The following is an 18,476-nucleotide window of genomic DNA, read 5'->3' as shown; positions in this document are numbered from 1 at the left end:
TGTGCAAACCACAGACCACAAGGTTGAAGGGCAAATGTGCAGAGAATCAAGGAGAATATCAGGTTCACCACAGTTAACCCAAGTGAAAAAGACAAAGTGAACTGGCAGTTCCATCAACAGATTTTTAAATTATTTTATTTATTTGAAAACATTCACAGAAAAGAATTCATACTGAGGTTAAGTATAGTAGGGATCTCCCTCTATCAATGAAAGCACTAAGTAAGAAACCTAACATATATCCTATTTAAAAGATACTATATTTAGAAAAAGTGTTAACAATAATGTTTCCTACTGCAAAACAGCAAATTAAGACTAAGGTTGATCGTTATAAGAATCACTACACTATTTTTTTCCATAAAGAAGTGACATAAATTGGCATTTTAGGAAGTTCTGGTGACTGAGAAAATGAGGCACAACATTTGTACAGAGGAAATGGTTAAATCTGAAATAAGATGGTTGGCTGTGAGAAAGGAAATTAGAGTGAATGGAAGCAATGTTGAAAAGTAACAACACTTCATGTGAGCCAAGCAATCAGATTTTCTTACCAGGGTTGTCCATGAAGCCAAGGAAATGCCAATGAGACAGCCAGATTGGTTAATGGCAATTACAGCCATGTTGGTATACAGCAATGAATTGTTACAAAATAACTTCCTCAGACAATTTATTGATCTTGTTTTGCCACTAACATGTCCCTACTACTAAGTTTAGGGTAGATGTTTTAATACTTTTTATAAATTGTTATTCTTATTTGTGGTTTTTGCTTTCTACAGTTTTAGTCAGCGGGATTCAGTTTGTTCAGTTCAATACAGTAAGATATATTTGAGAAAGAGAAAGTAACTTTCTCCTAATTTTACTATAGTGTTATAATTACTGTTTTATTACTAGTTATTATACTTCTGTTGTACCTAATTCATAAACTATTCCAGGTATATATGTATGTGTGTATATATATATATACATATATGTACTATATATGTATAGAAAAAAGTGCAGTACTGTACCGATAGAATGCTATGGTACCTGTGGCTTCAGGCATCTACCTGAGGACTGTGGATAAGGAGGGGAAGCTGATGTTCTTCCATTGTTATGGCATCAATAAGGCATTTTTAACAACTTGGCAACCTAACCTGTCAGAACTAGCTGAATAGAATAGTCAGAGCTGCTTATTTTTGTATAATTATATAGATGCTTCCACATATAACATAAAAGTAACACAAAAACTTGATGTATTTATGGCAAGTCATCCACAATTCCATCACACATGAATAAAAAAGCACAATAAAGCATTTTTCCCAAAGAAAAATAACATATAATAAAAATGCCCTTACATGATAAAATAGTACATTCAAATATGTAAGCTAAATTGATTCAGTCAATTTATCTAATTCCACCTATGATATTAATTGTTGTGTGAACAATATGTTTATGAAAATTAGAAGGTAAATATTAAACACTGAAATGAGAAAAGGCACAAAATGTACATGGAGTCCTACAAACTATAAGAAAGTTGAGTTTTATTTTGTTAGTTACTACATAAGATGACTGTATTCCTTGCTAAGGGGTAAGTATTAAGTGAAGAAAAACTTGGCTTAACATATAAAATGCTTTAGAAACACTATGCTTCATATCATTTATGAAATTCAATAATAAAAGTATTTTCTCCCTATCCTCTTTTTTTGCTCTCATTCAAAGTGTCATTCTTAAAAATGAAACATTAATGTTATAAAGTGTTACTATATGACAAAATATGTAAGTACAAAGTCCTCAACTAGTCAAATACTGATCTATCAAATCCTTTTGGAGACATAATCTACTGATAAATGGGAAGCCTACTGAGAAGACATGAGACTGAACATCTCCCAACTTATTTGTGCATGAACTACTCATCCAAAATTCTGAATTGTTCAACAATGAATACATTATAGAAAATATACACATGATGTATTCACTATTAAAATCTTGAAACATTCTAGAAAAAACACTTTGTGTATTCAAAGTTATTTACTGTTTTAGAAAATCTTTTTTTTTTGGCCAGTTCAGGGGCTTGAACTTAGGGCCTACACATTGTTCCTGAGCTGCTTCTTTTTTGTTTGTTTGTCTTTTGCCAGTCCTGGGGCTTAAACTCAGGGCCTGAGCACTCCCTGGCTTTTTTTTTGCTCAGTGCCATTTCTGGCCTTTTCTATAAATATGGTGCTGAGGAATCGAACCTAGGGCTTCATGTATACGAGGTAAGCGTTCTTGCCATTAGGCCATATTCTCAGCCCCTAGAAAATCATTTTTTAATATAGGAAGAAGATTCAACTCTGATTTGTTTTCTTTTCCCCTCCTCCAAACCTCCCTCTCTCCCTCTGCACCCCTTTCTCCTTCGTTTCCTTCCATTTTTAGAAATGCCATATCTCATGTACCCTAGGTAGGCCCCAAAATCTCAATCCCCCTACCTCAATGTCCAGTATGCTAGATTATTGAATGAATTTGACATATAATTATTTGTGCATAAAAGCACTTTTTGTATTTTAAGTTCCAGTATATTTGCTTGGTATTATTATAATGAACGATTAAACACTGAAGAGCATGAGTGTAGTAGTATTACCGGGCAAGCATACAAGCTTGGCTCAAAGTTACCATTTGTATTTTGAAATATCATGGTAAATTATGACACTAAATTTTAGAATGCTGTATTTTCTCCCTTCTAGCTGAGTTTGCAGTTCACTAGCTGAAAGTGAACTCATCATTATTATAAGCAATATAGTATACCTTTTCCCAGTGAACATGCTTTGCCCTTACCTAGAAATAAATAGCATAAGGTCTAAAAGCTTTAAGATATCAAATGCACTTAGGTTGTAGCTACACTAGAAAACAGGAGTGCTAATCCAACTAAAATGAACTACTCAGTCATCTGTTTTGTTCACTGCTTACCTAGTTATGTTAATGTAATCCAATTATTCTATCATTTCTCAGAAATGTCTTGTAAGTGGTAACCATTTTGCAGAATCCCAAAAGTAATCAGTGACCAATACCATAATTAATCCACAATAACATGCTGCTATTTTTCTTCAAAATAATAATTAACTTTTTATTTGGTCAGATTGCAATATCAGGTTTTATATTAACTTTTTATTTCCTGTGGCTTTTTGTTGTTGTTGTTAAAAAACTAACAAAGTAATATCAGCACAAATACTATTTATTCTTTTCAAGCTTCCCAATCCTTTTCTAGAAGTAGCCTGTCCATTACATTCTCAAGAATGTTTATTTTTATATTTAACCTTTTATTGTGTTTAATTAATTTATTTATATTTATCCTTTACTTATAAATTCCTTCAAGGCAGGATGTGATCTCCTTTATTTTTTTTAACCACATTGCACAGTGAAAAAATTTACACAGGTAAAGCACAGAATATACATCTGGGATTATAAGATAATTTACAACTGAGAAAGAATTGTCTGAAACACATTAAAGCTACAGTGATTAAGCCCAAAGAACTCAGGAAAAATATTCTCACCCTCTGTTTCCAAGGTTTGAGCCTCCTGCTTTCTGAGAAGGGAAATTGAGAAGGCTGCTGAAAAGTAGCTCTGGTGTCATCTGCAGTCTTCAGATTCTCCGTCTTCTCTCAGTCAGCTGTGCATGGTAACAAGGGGGAAAAGATAGTTTGGTAACAATGCCAAATAAGTTGCAAGCCTATCTTTAGTGAAATTCAATAAAATGTGGTGTGTTTTCTTCTTCAAATGTAGAAGGAGTCCTTTGACAGGGAGATATAAAATATTGTGTATGTAAGTGTGTATGTATATGTGTCACACACACACAGAGACATGTCTTTTTTTCTTTGATGTAGCAAGCGTAGAATCTACTCTGATTAGAAAAAAATATGGAGGACATGTACACTTATTTAGCTATATAGATGTTTAGCTATATAGATGTTCACTACATACATTATTTCTAATACCAACAAATTAGAAATATCTATTAAATGTCAAAAATTGAAAAAAAAAACTAGTGAAGTATATTAGGAGATTATTATCCTTTGGGGATTATGTAGTCCCTATAATATTAGGTAAGGAAAATCAGTTACACTGGATGTTATAAAATAAGTGATAAAAAAGGAAGTAACCTTTTGCTCAACATAATTGAGCTTAAAATTTTACAAAAACTGTAGGAATTACTCTTGCATTTGAAAGTATTATTTTCCCTTGCTTCTAATTTTTCCTAGTTTCTCTACAATAAAAAAAAATATGCTTTCCTAATAAAAAGATTAAAGGATGAAACCAGTCGCAGTTAAAAACTACCCATTCCATAGCAGAAGTATAAAATAACAATTCTAAGAGGGAGTACACATTATGGAGGTAATTCTGGGTTTTCATGCTATCTACACTAAATGAAGAAGCAGGTTTAGTCAGAAGAAGGAAAAACAGAAGCAGTCATTAAAGCCACAAGCTTCACCAGTTGGCTACAAAGGTCTTTCACAGGCAAGATCTTATTTGATCTTCTAACAGTGAAAAGACCAGAGTTCAGAGTGATAAAAAATAGTGAATAAAACCACAAAAAATACATCTTGGAATCAAATCAGGTCTTGATTTTAATTCTGATCAAAGTTTTCAGAGGAGCAGGAAACAGTCATATTCTATGATCATTTATAACTAGAAAAAACTATTTGCACATATATTTAAAAATAATGAAATGTGCAGTCATACATAACTAGAATATGTTAAGAATGTCAAGAATTTTCTACAAGTACAATCTCCAATCTTGGATACTATACCCAAGGCAAACCCATTTGATACCATGTCAATATGATCTACTAAATCAATGAAATTCTAGCAGAATTAATTGTTCCACTCTGTTACAATTCCTCTCCTTCTTCAAATATATTATTACCTTCTATTTTAAAATGAGAACAAGAAAGTAACCATGACTATATTTAAGAATTCTGTGAATAGTGACCTACAAATTGATGCCAAATGACTGAACTTGATGGGGCTGTGAAATTCTATCTTTCTATCTTACTCTTTTTTCAGTATAGGTACACAGGAAAAAAGTCTCCGAATAGACATATTCTATAAAGAAGAACTACCAACTATAGGCAAAAATAGTAATAGCCCTTTTAGAAGAATGTTATTAAAGGGTGAATCAAATCAGAATATGAAGTTCTAAAAAAGCAAGACTCTATTCATTTGAAATGAACAAATTGTCCTGTAACTTAGCTCAATGATCTGTGCTGGAATTACTATATGGGTAAGACAAACATGGAATCAGACTAAAATAACTGAGGCACTGAAACTAAGGAAAAAGAGAAAGCTGCTTTACGAAAAGCTATGGGGAACTGCTTCTTTGAGGAAACAATGCTATGACACTCAAAATCCTGAAGCTCTGGGCTGGGGATATAGCCTAGTGGCAAGAGTGCCTGCCTCGGATACACGAGGCCCTAGGTTCGATTCCCCAGCACCACATATACAGAAAATGGCCAGAAGCGGCGCTGTGGCTCAAGTGGCAGAGTGCTAGCCTTGAGCGGGAAGAAGCCAGGGACAGTGCTCAGGCCCTGAGTCCAAGGCCCAGGACTGGCCAAAAAAAAAAAAAAATCCTGAAGCTCTAACCACTATAATAATAATAAATAATAATTAAGTAATCAAGAGATTTTCTAAAGGCCAAGAATGAAAAGGGTTTGATTAACCCAACTTGAAAATGACAAGAGTGGTAAGAAGTGAGCAAGGCAGAAAAATGAGGAGAAATGAGAGTAGAGTAAGAAGCACAAAATACAACTCAGGTTTCTTTTCAGTAACATATACACAGACTAAACACACCAAGACATACAATGGATAAAGACCACAAAGTTAAGTGGGAAGTTTAGAAATACAGTCCAGATATATCTGGAAACAAAGTTTGAGTTTTTGTTCATGTTTTCTACATGCTTGAAATTAGTTGTATAAACATTAGAGTGAAAAAGAATGCCATGTATTGAACTTACAGCCCAATGTTGCATCAAAGTAGTACTCTGTTCCCAACTTTTAAGGGGAAAAAGTCAGCTTTTCCTTACAATTATACATTAGCTGTAGGATTTTTTTTTTTTTTTGGCTGATGTTGCCTTCTCTACTTATGGTTTGAGTTTATTCATTTTCAGAATGTTATCAAATTTTTTTTCTACATTTACTGAGACAATCAGGAGATTTGGGCCCTTTATTCTATTAATAATGCATATTATGTTAATTGTGTCAGTGTTAAAAACAACCCTTCTAGTCTGAGTGGGAATTATACAGCAAGCATCATGCAAGTGGCAAAAGACCCCATTTTTCTGTAAGGTCATGAAAAGGCAAGAACATGAAAACAACGATATCCATACTGTGCAATAAAATAAAGCAGGGTATATGAATGGGTTGGCAAAAAAGTTCAAAATATCCTTCTTTGTAGTTCCTATGATTTTGTGTTGGTAATACTAAGAAATCTGCTCAAATGAAATCCTTATTAAAATTAGTAATAATGTTTAGAAATGTAAACAATGAGATTTCCCCAAACTGAAAGCCATCTGAATTTCATTTATAGCCTAGAAATGCCATTACCTAGTCTAAAATTAAATTCATTCATTTTTTACAGCACAGCTAAAAGAAAAACCTATTAAGTCTAACTAAAGGACAAATCCTGCATATTCAAAACTACAACTGTAGACAGAAATTAAAGATCTAAACATATACTGATACACCCCCATGTTCCTCTTGGTGAGACAAAAAGATCCAGCTGATTGACGTGAAGGCAATCAAATTGACTGATCAACTGCCCAAACTAATGGAGCAAAGTCCCATCCTGATTTTTTTAACATTAAAATTGCAGGTCTTCAGTTACCTGGCATCAAAATATACTACAAAGCTATAGACAGAAATATAAATAAGAGAACAAAATAAGTGTCCAGAAGAAATAAGCTCATACTTGTGTCATTTATTTTTCACAATGTATCATAACAATTTAATGAAAAAAAGTGTCTTTTTAAGAAACAGTGTTGGAATACTTGGATAGCAATGTGCAAAAGTGAGTAGCTAAGTCAGTAAGTGTAAATCTTTATAACAACAACAACAAAAATTCAGATGATATTTAAATCAACTAAGACAACAAGACTTCCAGAAAGAAGGAATTGGCAGAAAGCTTGGAAACTTAAACTAGGAAGACTGCTTAAGTAAAACAAGAGAACAATGGATTTTAAAACACTGAAATAGAACAAAAATCTTCAAACGATATGTTAGATGAAAAGCAAATCTGAGTAGGAGAAAACATTTGCAACTCCCAAACCAAAATAATTGATAACTATATTTACTAAAATACTCACAGAATTCATAAGTAAAATAAATAAAACATTTTAGCCAATTTTTAATGGGCAAAGATATAAAGGTACTTCTCCCCCTCCAAAAAAACCCAACATATGAACCTTTAGTTAATCCATAAAGAGATGCTCAATATCATTCATTACTCATTACAGAAATGCACGTAAAATTGCAAAATCCTACTATGATAGCTATAATTTTAAAAAATTGATGAAATAAATGTCAAAGTTGAGGAGAACTGAGAAAAATTGCTACCTCTTACAATGCTAGTAAGAATAAAAAACAGGCTAGCTGCTTTGGAAAACAATTTGGCAGTTTCTCACAGAGTTGCATGTATATACATATTGTCAATGCCCAACAATTTAAAACTTAGACATTAAACAAATAATGAAAGCAGTGTCCATAAAAAAGCCAATTTTGTAAACAAATTGAAATTATGCATCAATTAGTAAAGAGATTAAATATAAAGTGGTAACAAAACATAAAACAATGGCAAATGCAATGAACTGACAATTTACCAAAAAGCACAAATCTCAGCAGTATAATGTTTAGTGGAAAAAGCTAGACACAAAGAATATTTATATTGACTGATTCTATTTATGTCTGAAATGTTTAGAACTGCTAAAATTATATTAAAAAAAATTTACCTCCTGAATAGGACAAAGAGGTAGACAGCAAAAATGAATATTAAGAAACTATTTGTGGCAATTAAAATGTTCTAAAACTGGGTTGTGGTCAGGGTTTCCCAACTAAACAAACTCACTCAAATTGATCAAATGGAATATTTACAATTGGTGCATTCGCAGGATTTAAATTATATACCCAGCTGTAATTTCAATAGCTGTACTCTGCTGGGCACCTGTAATCCAAGCTACTCAGGAGGCTGAGATTCCTCCTCTTCTCTTCATTTGTCTACTCCTTCCTCCTTGATCCCACCCAACCCCTTTCAAGTACAGGCTTCCTGGTGATTTCTTTCCCTGAACTTTGATTTGAGCTTTCTAAGGAATTATACTATTTGAGATCTCCCCGGGACATTTGCATACACTTACACACTACCCAATGTTTTCAGTTATTTCACTTAACATGATTTTTACAAGACTTTCCATTTCTTTAAAAATGGCACTATGTCATTCTTTCTAATAGATGAGTAAAATTTCATTGTACCACATTTTCTTGGTCCATGCATCCTTTGAGTGTTACCTGGTTTAATTCTATAGTGAATAGTGATGCAGTAAAAATGGTTGTGCTAGTAGTTTTACTATATCCTGGCTTGTAATCTTTTGGGCAAATGCCCAGGAATAGAATTACTGGATCACATGTAAGTTTGATGTTTAATTTTTTTTGACAAACCTCCATATTGCTTTCCAAAATAGTTTAACAAGTTTTAGAGAGCCACCAACAGTGTATTAGGGTTGCCTTTTGGTTGCATCCTTGCCAACATCAGTTATTGATAGGATTGTTCATTTCAAAATAATTGTACCACTAGTTAGTATGGCAGCACAGCCTTTACTGAAATCATCATCTAGGTGAGGACTCTGAAGGACATAATCTAAAATATAAAATATACCCCTCTTTTAGTTTTTCCATTCTGCCTTCTTTGCTTTACTTTATTTACAATTTATGAGTAAGCAATCTTAAGAGGCTGGGAATATGGCCTAGTGGTAGCTTGCCCACCAGGTATACACGAAGCCCTGAGTTCGATTCCTGAACACCATATGTATAGAAAAAGCCAGAAGTGGCGCTGTGGCTCAAGTGGTAGAGCTAGCCTTGAGCAAAACGAAGCCAGAGACAGTGCTGAGGCCCTTAGTTCAAGCCCAGGACTGGCAAAAAAAAAATCTTAAGAGCCAGTTGGAGTGGTATACACTGCAAAGCCTAGCTACTTGGGAGGATGAGCCAAGAAGACTGTTTCTCAAGAACAACAAAACAAAATACTAGAGTCACCATCTCAAAAACAGACCAGCTATAGTGGCTCACATGTGTAATCCCATAGTCTGAGACCAGCTGGAAGGGGGGAGGAGATGACAGATAGCAAAATCTTTCTGAAAAAAAATAATAGAAGCAAAAAACTGGCAGAATGGCTCAGTAAGCATGACAGCCTAGCAAGCACAAGTTTAAGTTACAGTAATGCAAAGAAAACAACAAAATCAAAATCATCAGAAAATGGAATGGCTTTATCTATTTACAAATAAAATGTAGGCTCCATGAGGACAAAAAGAGAGTTATTTTTTTCTATTTATTTGAGTGCCAAGGCCATTATTAAGTTTGCACTTCATAACCCTGACTTAATTTTGTGATCTCAGAAGAGAGTTAGAAACATTTTTTTTAAAAAAACAAAACACAGCAATCTTCACTAGATATGAAAATGCTAAGGCCTCAAACTCACATGGTTGCTTCCTAACTTGCTGGCAGAGCTCACCCTCTTTCCCCTCAGGAGATAAATCCTAATTAGGCCAAGCTACTTGTGACAAGTAATGTTTACTCCGATAATAAGGGGCATGGGCTTAAGTACATGATGCAAATTTGCCCAATGGAACTTACTGAAAATGTCTTCTGCACTTCAAACAGCACAGGAAAATGTCAATTGCAGCTATGAATACTGCCCCTGTAGATGCTTAAGATGACAGGGCAGAGAAGGGAAAGAACCAGGTGGGACAGGCTTTGATGATATCTTTAGACCACTAACTGCTGGGACTTTCAGCTTCCTGGAGGGTGAGCAGAGATACTACTGTTAAGTTAGTGTTCATACAATCTTCTATAACTTATGTTTTCAGTAACAGAATATTTTTTCAGCTATTCACACAATTTTGTACAATACACTACGCTAAATTAAAATGTAAGTGGGTTCATTCACCTGAGGGAAAATGACATTTCAATTTAAGTCACATTTTCTCATGGGAATCTTATAAACATCAGCATACTATTTCACTGCTCCTAATTAAATTGAAAATAAATACATGTCAAAGCAAAGGCTTTCTAAATATATTATTTAAAATAAGTGAAATGGTAAAATTATGCTCCACATCACTATCTGCCTAATGATGTCCTATAGAACTCTAAATGTTCATCCAAAGGAGAAAAAATGGGAAGGAGAAGAAATGTAATCGGAAGGAGGAGGAAGGTCCAATGGCCTAACATACTCAGGAGATGATGAGTTGAACAAAGGAGGAAAAGATACAGTGGAAACAAGGGGAAATAACTCTGCTTGTATGCGAATGCCCTGTAGGAATAAAGTGGAGCACAGACCAGGTGAGATTCTCTCCTGTCATCCTTGAAGCTGTCCCACATTTGAGGAGGTGGGGTTGGAGGATTGAGTCACAGGACTAGTTTTGAGTTAAAGGGCTTTTTATGTCTAACCCAAGGTAAACGTTCAGCACAGTACTCGTGGCTTACCGCTTGTAATCCTAGCTGCTCAGGAAACTAAGATCTGAGGATGGTAGTTCCAAGCCTGAACAGGAAGAAAAGTCTGTTAAGACTATCTCCAATTAGCCAAAAACAAAAACAACAACAGCAAAAAACAAAACAAAACAAAAAAAAAAAAACAAACCAGAAGTGGAGCTGTGGTTCAAGTGGCAGAGTGCTAACCTTGAGCAAAAAAAAAAGTTCAAGTACAAAGCCCAGGCCCTGAATTCAAGCCCCAGGACTGCCACAAAAAAACCAAACAACAATAAAAACCCTAAAATTTTACTTAGTAATCATTCTAAAACTGTATTTAAGCCTAGAAATCTTCAAGTTTTATAACAATGTAACATGTCACAATGCCTCTTCTTACAATATTAGGGACTTAAGAATTCTTATAAATTCATGTTTGCCCCTGTATTATCAAATAAGTTACTCTAGATATAATGGAACTAAAATAGAAGGTTTTAAAATTTTACTATGGAATAAACTTAGCACTATAAAACATCTATAATTGGCTGTCGTTTTTGAAAAAATATTTAGATAAATCAAGTCTCAGCAAAAAACAATACATGTAAAGCCACTAATAGAGATTTCCTTCAAAAAGTTTAAACCATATCCTCTAGTACTATTATTATTATGCTGGTACAGTTTCAAAACACAGTCACTGAGCTTGGTATTAGTATTTCACACCTCTAATCCTAGCTAGTCAGGAGACTAAAATCTGAGGATGGAAGTTCAAAGCCAATTGGGTAGACAAATCCAAGAGCATCTTCTTGCCAACAAATCAGCAAAAAGTACACATAAAAAAAGTCAAGCAATAATGCAAGCCTCTGCATTCATGGCACAAAAACCAAGCAACAAACAAAAGAAACCCAACCTACCTTCACTGAATCAATTCAACTGAGGGCTTTAGAGGGGACCGATACATATTTATCTTAATACTAACATTCTCTCTTGCTCCTTTTTTGGCACAAAATATATAGGAAATCAAGCAGAAGGGACAGCAAGATTAAAAGTCAAGCTGCCAAGTGAGTAATAAGGTATGTGATATTAAAATATTTGTAATAGAGTCTCCTAGAGTACAAAGAATCAGAATATGGTTCAGATAACAAGTCATAGGAGGCTGAAAATTAAAAATAATCATCTTTGAAGTATTTTATATTAATATAAATGAAGGAGATAAGCAGTATTCAAATGAAATGAGAAAGTATTTAATCCCCAAACTCTAATATTAATCGCTGCATCAAAGAAAATTCCGAACTATATTCCCCATAACTAGAGAAACCCACATTAGCCATAATAAATAAATAAATATATTAAAGCTATCTCTACACTCTGTGCCCAAAACAACAACCTTATGCATGAGGCTTTCATTGTCATATTTTCCAAAACAACACCATGAAGTTATCCCCACTTCACAGAACAGAACATGAACAATGGAGTAAGTCATCTGCCCAAAGTAACTTATCAGTCAGTGAGTAAATAGTAAGATTGGGATTCCCTCTTAGATTATCTGCTCCTCTGTAAAACCATGACAGTGTTCACTTCAATCTGCTTGGGCTTAAAGGTGGTATCTCAATGACTTCAAGCAGATTCAAATACCAATTTTTGAACTTGATATGTGGGAAGAAATTAGTCCTGCACTCTACCAAACATGGCATATAAATTCTTAAGCAACTGTTTAACAAGTTATTCCTGGTTATTATGTTTACCTTTTATAAAGGAGATGCAGGGAAATACTATTTTTAATATTACTGAAGTCAAATACTCTCTCACTTAATCATTATCCATAAAATAGATATAATCCAGCTTACAGATGAGGCTCAGTAAAGATGAGTCCTTTGCAGGTAACAGGCAGAATTAGCATTCAAATACAAGCCAGTATATTTTTGTAGTATGTTTCACAAATGCCACCAAATAAAGTCCTGCAGAGTCACAACTGCTTTAGTCAGCCGTGTCTTGATCATTTCCTGAGAGACTGACACTGTTTATAAATCACTGGTCAAACATTCCATGTGAGGAGCTCTGCAAAAGACACATATATAACTACAAGTCTTTGTAGACCCTACTATACACTCAGAATAAAACAACATTCCTCAGGAGTCTAGCCTCTGGCAAACTTACCAACTATGTTTCTTCTCTTATTACCAGTGCATAAACACTCTGGATTTTCCTTACTAGGATAAACCCTGTTAAAACTTTTTTCTTCTTTCTCTAGGATGTTTTAAATACCAAAAAGCCGAGGAAATGTTGGCACTTTAAAATAAATCTTGACCTAGTAAGAACTGGCACTGGGCCTTTTATTTTCTTATACTCAGCAAAATACAAACCTATAAAAATTCAAATAGTAGTGAGTCACTTCCAAACACAGACTTTATACTGAAAACTTTTTTTTTAACCTGGATATGTGGGAAGAATGAAGGCGAAAACACTTTTAAAACCTATAACTCCAATATAATGGGAGAAAAAGCAAGTCTATGTGGGATTTTAGTAATTTCTTTTCTGCAAACTGTTTGCCCTGGGGAAAAAAACAATAAATATTTCTACTAACTCTGATGTATCACCTTGCTTTATAGTGGAGACCCCGAAACTGTCATTCCTCACTCAGGACTGGTCGAGGTATTTGCAAAAATGAAATAAAGGCCACTTTAATCACATTATGACATTCGTAATAAAGCAAAGGAAACTTTGGTCAAAGTGGAGAGAACTGGGTCAGTAGATAGCAGGTCTTAACTGGTTCAATGATTTGAATATTAGGGATAATTGCTGTGCATAGAGTCTATGCAAATACTATGCGATAGGGCTCCTGTGGATTTCCAGAGGAGGTCTTGATCAACTTATCTATGGATAAAAAAGAATGAATTAGTGGTTGACCCTTATCCAAAGCTTCACTTCACACTCACTTAGTTTTTCTAAGAGTGACTACAATCCAAACATCTTAAATGGGAAATTCCAAAAATAAACAACGACCAAGTTCTTAAATTACATGTAAGTACTGATGAAATCTTACTCCACATCCATGAAGAGAACCACTTCTTTGTACAGTGTGTCCATTCTGTTCTTCATTACTTCCCATTTATTACCTAGTAGCCCTCTTATCCCAGTACAGGTGTTTAAGGAATACTTATTTTACTTAATGGGAGCACAAAGCACAAGAATAATGAAACTCTCCATTTGAATATGCCAAGAAAACATACTTTCAAATGAAAAAGTAAAAGTTCGCTTCTTTGGCTAAGATGGACATAAGGACAATCTATCCATGAAAAATAAAATTTGTGTTACTTTTGCTGCCATATTTCAAGCTACAGTTAAGAAATACACAGCACTAAGTTAGTATGTGCTTAGGAATAAGCACAGAACATATGAAGCTGATCAGTACTATTGTCTTTTGGATCCACTGAGGGTCTTGGAATGTATGTTTTGAGGACTAAGAAAGATAAACTCTATTCATTTCATACAAGTCTGGTACATAAACAAAGGCCAACTGGCTCAATCTTAGCTATTCAGAAGTCTGAGATACAGAGGATTATGATTTAAGATCAGCCTAAGCAAAAATATTGCAAAAACCTTTCTCAATTAACAAAAACTTGAGTAGGCTGTTTGTTACTTATCTGTGATCCCAGCTACCTGGGAAATGTAATAGGAAGATAAAAATCCAAGCTAACCTACACACACGAATAATTGATAAGCAAAGGAAAAAATGCTTCTTTGCCAGTAGTGAATAAACTTGAACACAGTTTTTTTAAAAAATGTTCATTACCATAAAAAACTACTTCCATCAAACACAGAAACGCATACTGACAAGTGATTCAGAAAATGTGTAAAAGTGGTTTGCGTTATTTCCTATGAATATAAACCATGAGTATTCACCTAATAAGTATATGTTTAAACTGTCCTACTTACTACAACATGAACATTATTTTATTGAATGCATTTATATATCCTTCCTTCATTTATTTCTAGTCCAACCTAGACATCTACCAAAAGTTTTTAAAAAGAAATAATGCAAGTCAGCAAGGATACAAAGGTAGATAGACACTAAAAAGGAAGCCAGGGTGCTAAGGTCTGAATAGGAAGCATTCCTGCAAAGGGCTCCTGTGTGAGAAGCTTAGTCCCAGGCAGCAGGGTTATTTTGATTAGAGTTCAACCCATATCAATGGATTGCATGAGTTCCTAGCTGAATGGCTACTGGGAATAAGGCCTGCTTGGAGGTTATACTTCAACGGGGGTATAACTTTGTAGGTTCCATGTTTCACTTCTTGTCTTTCTCTACTTCCTGGTCACCACAAGGTGAGCAATTTTGCAAAATCATGTTCTACCACAATCTACTGCTTCTTCACAGGCACAGAAACAATGGAGAAGGCCAGTATAGACTGAAACCTATAAAACTGTGAGCTAAAAGAAATGAAGTATTTCCACCGAGTTGGAGGCACAGTGGCCAACTACTTTGAAAGTAGAGATTGAGGAGGATTGTGGTTTGAGGCTAGCCAAGAGAAAAAGCCATATATCTCAACCAACAATCTGGGCATGGAGGTTTAGACCTGTAATCTCAGCTTCTCAGGAAAACAGGTAGGAGGATCATAAGTGAGACCAGGCTGTAGGCAAAAGTGAGATCCTACCTGCAAAATAGCAGAAAGGGGCTTAGAGTTTGACTCAAGAAGAGCACTTGTCTAGCAAGTGTGAGGCCCTAAGTTCAAACCCCACTACTACCAAAAAGAAATCTTCTGAAGTGATTTTTGTCACAGTGATGAGAAGGTGTCTTGGATGCATACCCATAGACGTATGTTTACCATAGATTTTATCCAAATTATCTTGAACTATACATATGGAACCTTGTGGGTATGCTATAGTGAATGCTTGTATCCCTCAGACTCATATATTGAAACCTACTTGTAGATGGGAATACATAGAAGTGGGTATTTAAGAAGTGATTAAGTCTTAATGCAGTGACCCCATGAAAAATAATCAATACCCTTACAAAAGAAGCTCAGGTGCTTCATGTCCATTTCTTTTCTGTGAGGTTACAGTGAGAAGATGGACATCTATGAAGATGAGGGTCCTTCTCCAAAGAGTCTGTTGGAGCCTCAACAACTGAGAAATAAACTTGCTCTTTAAAAGCCACCCAATATATGCAGTTTTGTTATGATTACCCACATAAACTAAGGTATGAGGGGGAAAAAAAAAGAAAGAAAAAGCATGTATGCTTCTCAACGAATGATTTAACATCCTTTCTTCTCACTAACACATCACATATTACTGGGTCTACAAGCAGACCAATTACAAATCTACATCAATGAAACAAAGGTGAAAATGCTAAGAGGGAACTTAGCTATGGAAGCTTAGAGGCAGAGCCAGGTGGCCTGGTGGAAAAAGGCCATGGACCCTGCCAACAGGCTGACAGAAGTACAGATGGGAGCTGATCCCTACAATGGAGAGGAGAGCTGCCACGGACAGGATTGACTGAGATTACCTGCCTGAATGTTCAGTGTAGACGTCACACTGTCTTAAATCAACACAGACTTCATATATCTCATTTTCTAACCAAGGTATATCCTTTAAATGAAGTCTATATTTTCTAGTAGCAACCACTATACTTATACCTGACCTGTACTGCTATACTCTAGTAACTATAACTTTTCAGTAAATCTTTCACAAGATTAAAATGGATAGAATTAGCTTAATGTACACTACATTTGTAATTGCTTATACAAAATTCAGACATATCAAGACTCACATAAATGCTTCTCAACCTAGCTCACCAATACTCAAGTTTAAAAATAAACATAGTATAATTGTTTTACTTTCCTATCATTGGAAAAGCTTCATTTTGTGAGAAGAAATGTAGAATGGTAAGATAAAATACAATACCTTCTGATTCTCCCACACGTAAAAATAATGCACCCTGCGAACAGAGTTCTGAAAGGTCTCGATCCAAATACTTCCTGAAAATTAAAAGAAATATGTGTTACTCTAAGTACATCTCAGTACTCGAAGTTACTCTCAGCACATTTCAGTAGTGTTTTAAAATGGGATTTTCACTGCTGACTAAAATACATCATCACAAGAACTAGCTAAACTATAACTTCTCATACAAGTTCTCCTAGAGTAGAAGTGCTGATCACTACTTACGCTACAATATTGTTTAAAAAAAATAAAAAAATTATTTACAAAAATTACATAACTTTTCTGTCTTTACACCAGCTTTAAACTATTACCTATTTTCAGAGATGTGAGAAGTTTAATGCCAGGATAAAGAGGAATTTTCATAATAGGTTCTAGGAGGACAATATTAGAATTATTTGACAGCCATCATAAAGACCTCATTCTTCCCCAGGATCCGAAGGAACAGAAAATATTAACCAACCTTGCTACAGAAAAACACACATGAACAAGTTTATATTTCCAGGAAAAAAAAAAAAAGAATGGATGAAAGTTTTGGGCCTGCAAGAGAACAGAAGCTCATTTTAGTACTGTGATGACAATGGTGGAAGAGTCTTTTAAGGTGGTCAACAAGCCAATAAATAGTGAAGCTAGCAGGTATTAAGGAAGGTATGAAACAGGTGCTGGGTCCCCTTTGGAGCAGTTGTTTACATCTGACTGACATAGCTAGGCCTCTTCAATTTCTATCCTATGCTCAATTCCCAACATCATAGCTTTGACTAAAATTAAACCTCCCTAAGCTAACTAGCTATTTTTCCCTATTCATTTCATTCTCCTGGAAAGCATATATAGACACCAAATTCCTTAGTGGATTGTTTCCCCTAGCCAAGCATCAACCACTATTTCCTCAAGGTTGCTTTTCCTTTTTGCTTTCCTCACTGTCACTGCTCAATCACAAATCATAAAGCTGTGATCAATTAATACAATATGCTTAAGTAGTAACAATACTATGAAAGGAAAGGAAGTAGCTATATGGACCTACTACAATGACAAGCACTTGTCTTTTTGTTTATTACTATATACTTCCACAGTCATTCACTCAATTCACCCACTTTTTCATGAGTAAAAACTTCTAGTGCCTATGTTGGTGCAGTCCCAACCCCCACAGTTGGTCAAACTGTGTCATGGGTTCTCCCATTTGCCCAGGTGATTTGAGACTCTCAATTCCTGCTGTTTGAAGTCCTGCTACAAGTGGCATAGTAACCAGACCTCCATAAAAGTCCTCTAAGTACTTGCATCAGCCACACCAAAGCTATTTTCTACCAATAGCAGCAAGCAATATTACCTACATCTATACATCAACTATAACTAGAATTACACCTAAGTGAAGAATGTCTCCACAATCTTAGAAGTAGGCAGCATATCCGTAAAACAGTTTATAATCAGGGAGTAAAAGCAAAACATTAAAAAAAAAAAAAACACTGAAAAAAATATTTCCAGGTGATGAGAGAAATAGAGAAAGAAAAAGGGAGGGGGGAGGAGGAAGGGGAAGGAGAGAGATAGTGCCTATTATCATTTTCTATTAGGACACCTCTTTTTCAGCAGCTAAATAAAAACATTACCAAATCATTTTATGTAATAAAACTTAACCTTATATTGACCTTCCTCATAAAGCAAACACCGCTCTATCCAATAAGGTTCCATCTGAACTATGTAAGATGATAAGCAATACCTTAATTGCCTTCATTTACATGACTTTGAAACTATTCTGAGCTGAAGTCATTGACTGCAAGGTCACAGAATACAAAAAAGCAGAATATATACAATTTACTGAGGAGAGCAATCCTTTTCAAACAGGGTAGAAGCACCTTCTCTATGTCTCATTAGGAGTTATTAGC

The 18,476-nt window shown here is 34.8% G+C and overlaps 1 protein-coding gene and 1 long non-coding RNA gene across 6 annotated transcripts in view; one reads left to right on the top strand and one right to left on the bottom strand.

The window, feature by feature from the left end:
• Nucleotides 1–18,476, bottom strand: part of Nrip1 (nuclear receptor interacting protein 1) — a 73,732-nt gene that overhangs the window by 38,947 nt on the left and 16,309 nt on the right. For 4 of the 5 annotated variants that reach the window (XR_007210975.1, XR_007210976.1, XM_048346406.1 and 1 more), the window contains exons 2-3: nt 16,567–16,640; nt 3,501–3,616 (exon numbers count right to left, since the gene is read on the bottom strand). The gene's annotated coding sequence lies outside the window, so the exon portion shown is untranslated. The remainder of the gene's footprint in view (nt 1–3,500; nt 3,617–16,566; nt 16,641–18,476) is intronic. The other variant, XM_048346409.1, reaches the window with a different exon arrangement.
• On the top strand, nt 3,624–18,141 carry LOC125351567. The gene is made up of 3 exons (XR_007210977.1): nt 3,624–3,809; nt 9,086–9,090; nt 18,131–18,141. It is a non-coding gene; the product is annotated as an uncharacterized LOC125351567 (long non-coding RNA).

The sequence above is a fragment of the Perognathus longimembris genome, chromosome 5 (genome assembly GCF_023159225.1).
Source record: "Perognathus longimembris pacificus isolate PPM17 chromosome 5, ASM2315922v1, whole genome shotgun sequence".
Taxonomy (NCBI): Eukaryota; Metazoa; Chordata; class Mammalia; order Rodentia; family Heteromyidae; genus Perognathus; species Perognathus longimembris.
This window is presented reverse-complemented; position numbering and strand designations above follow the sequence as displayed.